This window comes from Vitis vinifera, chromosome 9 (genome assembly GCF_030704535.1).
Source record: "Vitis vinifera cultivar Pinot Noir 40024 chromosome 9, ASM3070453v1".
Classification (NCBI taxonomy): Eukaryota; Viridiplantae; Streptophyta; class Magnoliopsida; order Vitales; family Vitaceae; genus Vitis; species Vitis vinifera.
In genome coordinates this window covers 7,845,258-7,854,526 of record NC_081813.1, presented here as the reverse complement: position 1 = coordinate 7,854,526, position 9,269 = coordinate 7,845,258, and the positions used below count along the sequence as shown (strand labels likewise).

The 9,269-nt window shown below is 33.4% G+C and overlaps 1 pseudogene; it reads right to left on the bottom strand.

Annotated features, from left to right (window-relative positions):
* Positions 1 to 6,482: 6,482 nt before the first annotated feature.
* LOC100855075 (uncharacterized) lies at positions 6,483 to 9,128 on the bottom strand (annotated as a pseudogene).
* Between the last annotated feature and the right edge of the window lie 141 nt (positions 9,129 to 9,269).

Sequence of the window (9,269 nt, the reverse complement as noted above, 5' to 3'; positions counted from 1 at the left end):
GGGATTCAAAAGGCAACATTGTTAGGTATAAGGCACGTCTAGTCGCAAAAGGTTTCACTCAAAAGGAAGACATTGATTATAAGGAGATTTTTTCATCGGTTTTGTCAAATGACTCCTTTAGAATCATCATGGCACTTGTGGCTCATTATGATTTAGAGTTGCATCAAATGGACGTTAAAACTGCGTTTCTTAATGGTAACATTGATGAAACAATATTCATGATGCAACCGGAGAACTTTGAGTCTAATGATTTAAAGCAACTTGTATGCAGATTAAAAAGGTCCATATATGGTTTAAAGCAAGCATCTTGACAATGGTACCAAAAGTTTAATCAGGTGATTACTTCATTTGGTTTTAAGGAAAACACCATTGATCAATGCATATATCTCAAGTTTAGTGGGAGCAAATTCATTATCTTGGTGCTATATGTTGATGATATTCTACTTGCAAGTAGTGATGTGGGACTTTTGCATGAAACTAAGCTATTTTTGTCTAGTAAATTTGACATGAAGGATCTTGGTAATGCATCTTTTTTGCTAGGTATACAGATCTATAGGGATCGTTTAAGAGGTATACTTGGGTTATCACAAAAGGCCTACATCGATAAGGTGTTGAGTAGATTTGGCATGAGCAATTGTACACCAGGAGACATGCCTGTAGCAAAAGGCGATAAATTTAGTTTGCACCAATGTCCGAAAAATGAACTTAAAAAGAAGGATATGAAGAGGTTTCCCTATGCCTCAACAATAGGAAGTCTCATGTATGCACAAGTTTGTACACGATAACACAATATAACATCATATCAAGAAAACAAACACAAAATCTAAATACAAACTCCCACTATACTGGAACATCATCAATATGTACAACACCCATATGTGTGACATGCTCATGATATACTTTGGGTGGCAAACCCTTAGTGAGCGGATCCGCAATCATGGAGTTTGTGCTTGTATGTTCAATTGATACTTGAAGACTCTAAACTCTTTCTTTCACAACCAAGAACTTGATGTCAATGTGTTTGGACTTTGACGAACTTCGGTTGTTCTTAGAATTACAATTCTATGGCTTTATTATCACAATTTATTCTTAATGATTTCTCAATCTCATCAACGATTCGCAACTGAGTGACAAAATTCCGCAGTCATATCCCATGGTTTGATGCTTTGTAGTAGGCTATGAATTCTGCCTCCATGGTGAAAGAAGCAATAAGTATTTGTTTAACACTTTTCCATGAAACTGTTCATCTAGCCAACATGAAGATGAAGCTTGAAGTGGATCTCTTGTTGTCAAGACATCCCGCGAAATCGGAGTCCGAATATCCCATGATCTCTAAATGACTGGATCTACGGTATGTGAGCATATAATCTTTAGTTCTTTGTAAATACCGCATAACCTATTTTGCCTTTTTCCAGTAATCCATACTTGGGTTACTCAAATATTTGCTGAACATTCCAATAATGTACGCAACAAACCTTGATTTTAAAGACTATTGTATTTGAATTCTCTGAATTGAAATGATGACTTTCAGAAGCAGTTTAGCATCAAGTGTTGAAAGTGGAATTTGACTATTTTTTAGTCATAAAGTAGGACCAATTGGAAATAGACATAATAAAGATCACATTTTATGTAATTTTCATGCTACACATCCATACTTGATCTATGTTGCTAATTTTGTTAATGTTGTGATCATTGATGGGTCTAGTTATAATTATGATTAATGAAGGCCACTTTGATCCTATGTTAGCATAACTAGTAGACCAGATTGTTTAAGGATATTAAGATAGGATAGCAAAGATGAGCTCAATAAAGTACTATCATGAACATTGTTTTGTAATATATGTGGTCCAAGTGGGAGATTGATAGAATAAATGTGGACCGACATCATATTAACCATTATTCAGGATTTAGCTATCCATATATATACATATGATTTCTATTCGTTCTAGAGTATGGGCCACCTTATGTGTAGAGCCCAGTGCCATCACGGGCCTTAGATGATGGGCCTAAGACTCGTGAGGCCCAGTAGCCAAACGGTATGGTCCCTAAGGTAGGAGGGTATAAATCCAAAGAATAGTGTTTGTTCTTTAAGGATAACAACGTTTTCAAAATAAAAACAAAACCCGTTCTCTTCGGCTTCCCATCGTCAGAGAGAATTCTGAGAAAAGGTGGTGCCCTCCATAGCCTTAGAAGATCTATACCTCTTCAACACAAACAAAATGGATTCGGGTATGTTCCATAAAATAAAGGCATATTTTGAATGAATTGATATATATATATCCTGCATGTGTTTGGTGATAATGGAGAATGAACGTCCCACACTCTAATCAGTGCCCAGTGCCAGACATGACAAGAGAGTTTTTCTTTGGAACATGGATAGCCTGCAAAGAGAGAGCACCACGAAAGAACGCTAGTTTGTAGTAACGGATATCCTTTTTAGGCCAAATTCAACTCAGTTGGTAACAGTTTCATATGATAAGTCTTTGCGATTGTGGGATTCAGCCAAACCAACCAACCGTTTGATTACTTTTATTGTGCACATTTCATATGTTATATCCATGGATCTCCACTGGCCAATCATTTGAGAAAACTGATGGATTTGGAATGAGAGCTCTAGAATTTGACAAAACAGTTGATCAGAAAGAAGGCCATACTACTGCTCGGCATTTTCAGGCAATGCATCTAACTCACGACATGTCTCAGTTTTTGTTCATCTCAAGGACCCAAGACGATGGTTCACACTTGGAAGACGCTTTATGTAGATGTTTCAGGCGGGGAGCTATGGATAAATATTTTGCATAAGTCTCCTAAACATGGCCTTGTAGGCTTGCATCCAAATCCTGGGCAGATTATCTTCCTTTAATAGAGAGAGTCGAAAAGGGATCCAGAACAGACCTTGACTTGGATTCAAAAGCGCTTCTCCCAAGGTCAAAACTTCTCTAGAGTACATTTACCTTTTCGTTGCTATCAAACTGAAAGCCTTCTGTGATTCATCTCCATTTCTCACAACCCAACTATGACTACGTTTAGCCAAGATGACGATTTCGCCTTCAGGAGGGGTTCTCTAAAGTGGATGTTGTGCTCAATTATTCAGATCGTTGCGGTGGGTTTCTTTGCTAGTGATCCAATTTGAAAACCCCTATCTCCGTTGGTGCTTCCCATGCAAAATGGTAATTCCCATTGACAAAATGGAAGTAAATGATATGCTATTGGATATTGTGAAATTGTCTTGGTTCAGGGCATGATAATGGGGGATTTTACAGAAGAAATTTTCCAAATCAAAGGAATGCACAAAGGTGAAGCTGTGCATGTCTCGGGAGGCCCTCAAAACCTAATTTTATGATCTCCAAGCTGCTTGGGATGAGTACAGATTCTCGTGTGGCGTTGGGGATATGAACCATGGTTTAATATAGTGGTTTATGGATATGGCAAGCTATCAGATGTATCCCATACATTACCCATGCTGTAAGGCACCTTTCAGAGAGTGATGCCGCTCAACTTTCTGGATTATCTCAAGCATGGCGATAACCTCAAAAATCTTCCCAGAGAGATGAGTGAATTGGCAGTAGGTAGAAAAATGGGAAATATGGAGTTGGTGGTGTTTGCAATGGTAGAAATGATGCAAATTTCAAATGTCTGATCACTTGTCATTTTAGTATATTTTATAATTTTCATCAAATGGTAAGAAAAAGATCAAATCCTTATTTTTATTTATTTTTTAATTAAAATTACTAATTCCATTATAGGTATTAAGGCACATATTTGGAAATTTAATTGGAGAAATTTTATTTGAATTGATCAAGATAATTAATTTATTTCAATTTTTGTGGAGATGAATTTTGAACTAATATAGTAAATCATTTCTAATCTAAATTTTATGATTTTAGTGAAAACTTTTTGTTTTTTTTAATAAGATATCTACACAAATATGTGGAGTTTAAATTCATTGAAAAATTGGATGATTTACAAGACAAAAACAATAGTTACATGTATTTGAATTTCTATTTTAATTTAAAAAAATTATGAATTTATTATAATTTCATTTATTACAAAAATTAGGTGATGTATTTCTTCTCTCTTGTTCGTTTTTAATCTTTTTACTCTTTGATTTAATGTATATTTTTGTAAACATTTAACAACAATTGGTTAGTATGGATGGTGGCTAAGGGTTTGGTAAATTGCTATGCTTGACTATCTATATATTTTTTTGTATTATTTTATTTATTTATTTTCTATTGATGGTATAGATTTGTTTCATAAATCAACCATGATTTAAGGATGTGTAAAATTAGGTCATGGATATGAGTACAATGAATTCAAATATGTTAAAATGCATATTATTTTTTAATTGTGTTATCAATTGGTGATATCAAATTGGTAATATCTTTGTCATTATCTAGATTGATGTAATCCATCAAAAAAAAATTTCTGGAACCAAACATAGTCATAATATTTTTAGAATCAAACCTATCATTGAATAAAAAAATTTACTAATTCATGGTTCAATGGTTGGATCAGTGATTGAATTATAGTTGAACCAGTAATATCATAAATATATAATTTATATAGTATTAAAATAAAAAATAATTATACAATTTTAAATATATTAATATTTTAACATTTTATTAAATAAAAGATATGTAATGTTTAAGTGTGAAGGTATTTGTTAAAATTTAATTAATTTTACCTATATATTAAAATTTATATAACCTATTATTTTATCATTTTAAAAAATATTATATTATTTTTACTTATATTATTTACACTTCTATTATTATAAAAATTTTGAAAAGGATCATGTCTGTTATTATTTTGGTTTGCAATATTAAATACAAGGCATAAAGTAGTTGAGTGGAGTTAAAACCCTCTGAGGCTTAGGTCCAAATGTCAAATCCTCATCTCTCCTATTCCCACCTCAAAATCAGATGAGGATAAAATGAAGTTTATAATGGCCATTCATCCAGAGCAAGTTACAAAATAAAATTTGTCGTGTCACATGAGCTCTACACAAACAAAAGATATATAATTGCTTTCAAACTAAATAAAGGAAATAAATGATTTTAGTAATTAATATATATTACAAAAATAAATAGAAATAGTGAATTTGATAATTAAAAGGTAATTATCAATTTTCATTAAAAATAACTTAGAATATTATCTAATTATGTTCTTCCAAATTTTATAAATGTTAATTTCATAAAAGAGTAATATTTCAAGGTTTAAAACTCCAAACATGTATACAAAATCTCAATGTCTCTTCAAACCTATAAATATAGTATACTTAAAAGTTTTTATGAAATACAAAACAAAATCGGAGATACCACTCAAGCTTCAAGAACTCTTCAAGCTTAGCCTTTGATCTTCAGGCCCAAATTTGAAGATTCTTCAATCTCAAATTTCAAAATTCTTTAAACCAAAATTCAAATGCTTAAAGATTCTTCTATTCAAATTTCGAAGGTTTCAACATTATTTAAGATCAAATTGAAGATTTGAAGATTCTTCAAATACAAGTTTGAATGTTCCAAGTTTATCAAAAACACATGTGAAGTCGATCAAAAATTATCTCAAGCATTTTCAATCTAAAATTAAGCATTCAAACCCCTCATACCAATGTTATTTCCTTTTGTATACAAGATTTGGAGGACTAGATAGAGGTTTTACCAAAATCTATGAATGAAAATTTTTCAATTTGACCCTAAATTTTCTTGAAGGGAAAATTATGTATATGAAATTCTATGTCTGATGGGACAATCTCTATATCTCATTTCCTTTTTACTTAGAATCCAACAAGCATTTCAATCTCATAATTTCTTCTTTACTTGTATAAATATTTTATACAACTACAATTTATCACTTTAATGATCTTATACTATATTTGAAAATATAGTTGTGTAATATTATTGTATTGCGTATGTTGTAATTATTTATGCATTGTTGAAATTATATATGCAACAAACTTTTTGGTTTTTTAATAAGATATCTACACAAATCTCTAGAGTTCAAATTCATTTTAATTTAAAAAATTTATGAATTTATTTTAATTTCATTTATTACCAAAATTAGGTGACGTACTTCTTCTCTCTTGTTCGTTTTTAATCTTTTTTCTCTTTGATTTAATGTACATTTTTGTAAACATTTAACCACAATTGGTTAGTATGGATGGTTGGTAAGGGTTTGGTAAATTGCTATGCTTGACTATCTAGATGGTAAACTATTTCTAATCTCCACATTTGCTAGATTGGCCTCCAAGCTCAATCTCTACGTATTATTATTTTGGTTTGCAATATTAAATACAAGACATAAAGTAGCTGAGTGGAGTTAAAACCCATTGAGCCTTATGGAAAATGTAAAACATATTTTCCTTGGAATTTCCATATACTGACCAGATTGAGAAACAGGATTTCCAAGAAAAAAAGAATTTATGGTAATTTGGTTTTTCCTTGGCTTGCCAGAATCCACCTCAGTTCTGAACTTGGATGAGATTAATCAAATTGATTCAACTCCAAAACTACAGAGAAAGCGGTACCTTGCACTGTAAGGCGCCTTGCAAGTAAACCTGAAAGATTTACTTGTACCACTGTTCCACCCTGAAAACCAATAATAAAAAGCCTTCCATCAACATTTAAACCATTGATGTCTCCCCAAAAGTAGGCCCCTCCAATATTATCCAGTATAACATCAACACCTGTCATTCAACATTTTTGGGGTTAGATCTTCACAATCGGTATCAAGTGGAAGATGACTATTTATCTTTTCAAACATTCCAGACTAGTGGATTTGGTGCACTAAAAATTAAAAAGCAATTCCACCTTCAATTGAAATTATCGTTAAGATACAATAGATTATACCTTTCCCTCCTGTTTCCTCCTTCACCCATGCAACAAAGTTTTCAGTCTTGTAATTGATGCACACATCTGCTCAATGATCCTTACAAACAGCTAATTTTTCCTCGTTCCTGGGTGGAAAAAATGGTTGAAAACATGTGAAGAAAAGGAATTGGTGCCATGAGATAAGCATTCTGTGAGATGAGGTAGAACAGTGATGGCAAACCTGCTGTAACAAATACCCTTGCTCCTCAGTATTTCACTATTTGAATAGATGGTACCAATTCCAATTGAACCCCCATGAACCTGAAATATTATCAGTCCTCATTTCACTATTCAACCATGCATAAAAATTCCATCTGGATAAAGGGGGAAAAAAATTTACCATTTGGATTGTGCATCAATCGCCCATTTGATGATAGGATCAACCACAAGTAACTCTTTGTGCTACTCATCTTACTTCAACATAAAATTTCTTCTTTTGGGGTAATTAATAGCAGCCATCCAACATAATTTTCCAGAGAAGGGTTGAGAAATTACCATGACACAAACCGTGCAATAAAAAACAACATAGCCTTGGATGCAATGAAATTGTGGGATACAATGTATCTAAATAAGAATATGATGATGTAATGATTTAATTAGAACCATGGCTCTTCTACCTCCCTAATCCAATATTGATGCACACACATTAAACAGCAACAGGGTAAATTTGTGCTGGTAAATATATCAGGCATCAGAAAATAAAAAAGACAAAAAATTCACCAGGAATGTTTCTCCTGCAGACAGTCGGCTCATCATTAAAACAGTTGACCAAACAGTACATGCAACCTCAGGAATTCCAGCAGCATCCTTCAGAGAAACACCAGATAGGACAGGGAGAACTTGCCCAGCTGGAACAGCCACTTTTTCAGCATGCCCTCCACCAGAAAGAAGAGCACACACCTGTATACCATGAACTGTCATACAGATTCACCATGTACCATGTATACTATGAACTTGTACTCAGGAGGAAGCAAAATCACATAAAGGATATCATTAAAATTGGTGCTTTGTCTTCTAATCACTAACAGATGGTAATGGAGTGGATTCCAGTGTTGCCATGATTCACAAAACATGACAAAGGAAATGGCCAATCGATCTGTTACAATATAGAGCCTGTTTGTTTAGTAGAAGGGAAAATGGTTTTTTCATAAAAGCTTTAATTTTAAAAAATGAAGACCATGAACATGTCCATTTCAGAACCTTTTAAATTGATAAAGTGTTTGAATTTTTTTAAAACAAGTTCTGAAATAATTCATTTTCAGGAAATATTTTCGGAAACAAGTTCTGAAAGAAAAACATGTTTTCTGCATCCATTTCCGTTTTGAAAAACAAAACACAGTTCTTATTTCTGCTACCAAACCGGTCCACAATATCTGGAAAAATTTTCAGTAAGCAAATTGGTAATGATCCCATAACCTTACACTGACCAATTTTCTTACAACCATAAATTTGAAAACCAATAAGCTCAATAATTTAACCTATATTGATACACAAAATTAATCATAAAATCACAAACTTATCATAAATTTCCCCAAAATTCTCAACAAAGACTCCTTAACACAGACACGAACAAAAAATTCCCGTTTTCGCAATCAACTAACCTCCTTATTTACACGTTCCTAGTGTTTGATAGCCGAGAAAAACAGAGGAACAGAAACGAAATCAAAATATTAGGCAATTGAAATACCTGATCGCCAACCTTCCATCGAACGACGGCTTTTCCAACAGCTTCGATGATTCCAGAACATTCGAGACCCGGGTAGGGACTGCCGCCTTTGAGGAAGGGTGCAAGCCCTTCCTCTGAAGCGTATCTGTTCGGTTAATGGCAGCGGCGTCCACTCTACTTAGAACTTCATCATCTCCAATTTCAGGGTTTTCGACTTCTTGCACTTGGAGAACTTGGGGATCACCGGAAGTAGTGATCACTACGGCTTTCATGGCTACAGGCCTGACTGTTGAAGCTACTTTTGGGATATGAATGAGAGGAAGATGAGGCAGTTAGGGTTTGGCTTCGAGGTGAAAATTAATTCTGAAGAATTATGAATTTTCCGATTCCGGAGGGTTTTCGGAAAGAGAAGGGGTTAGGGTCACGGAATTTAGGTTTCCGGGATAAGAGGAAGAGGAGGCAGAGGTTAGGGTTTTTCGGATAGCTATGTTTGGAGGTGAAAATTAATTTGAAGGATTAATTTTGATTTGGGTTCAGTGTCTCTAAATGTGAAGACTCGAGAAAGAGGATCACACACTTTTGTTTTTTTCCTTTTTTTTTAATTAAAGGAAAAAAAACCCAATCAGCACATAAAAACTAATTTTTATTTTTTTATTTATTTTTAGATTAGCATATTTACCTGGAATTTGGAAAAATTAGGTTACTAGATTCTTATTATTTTGAAATGGGCAGCC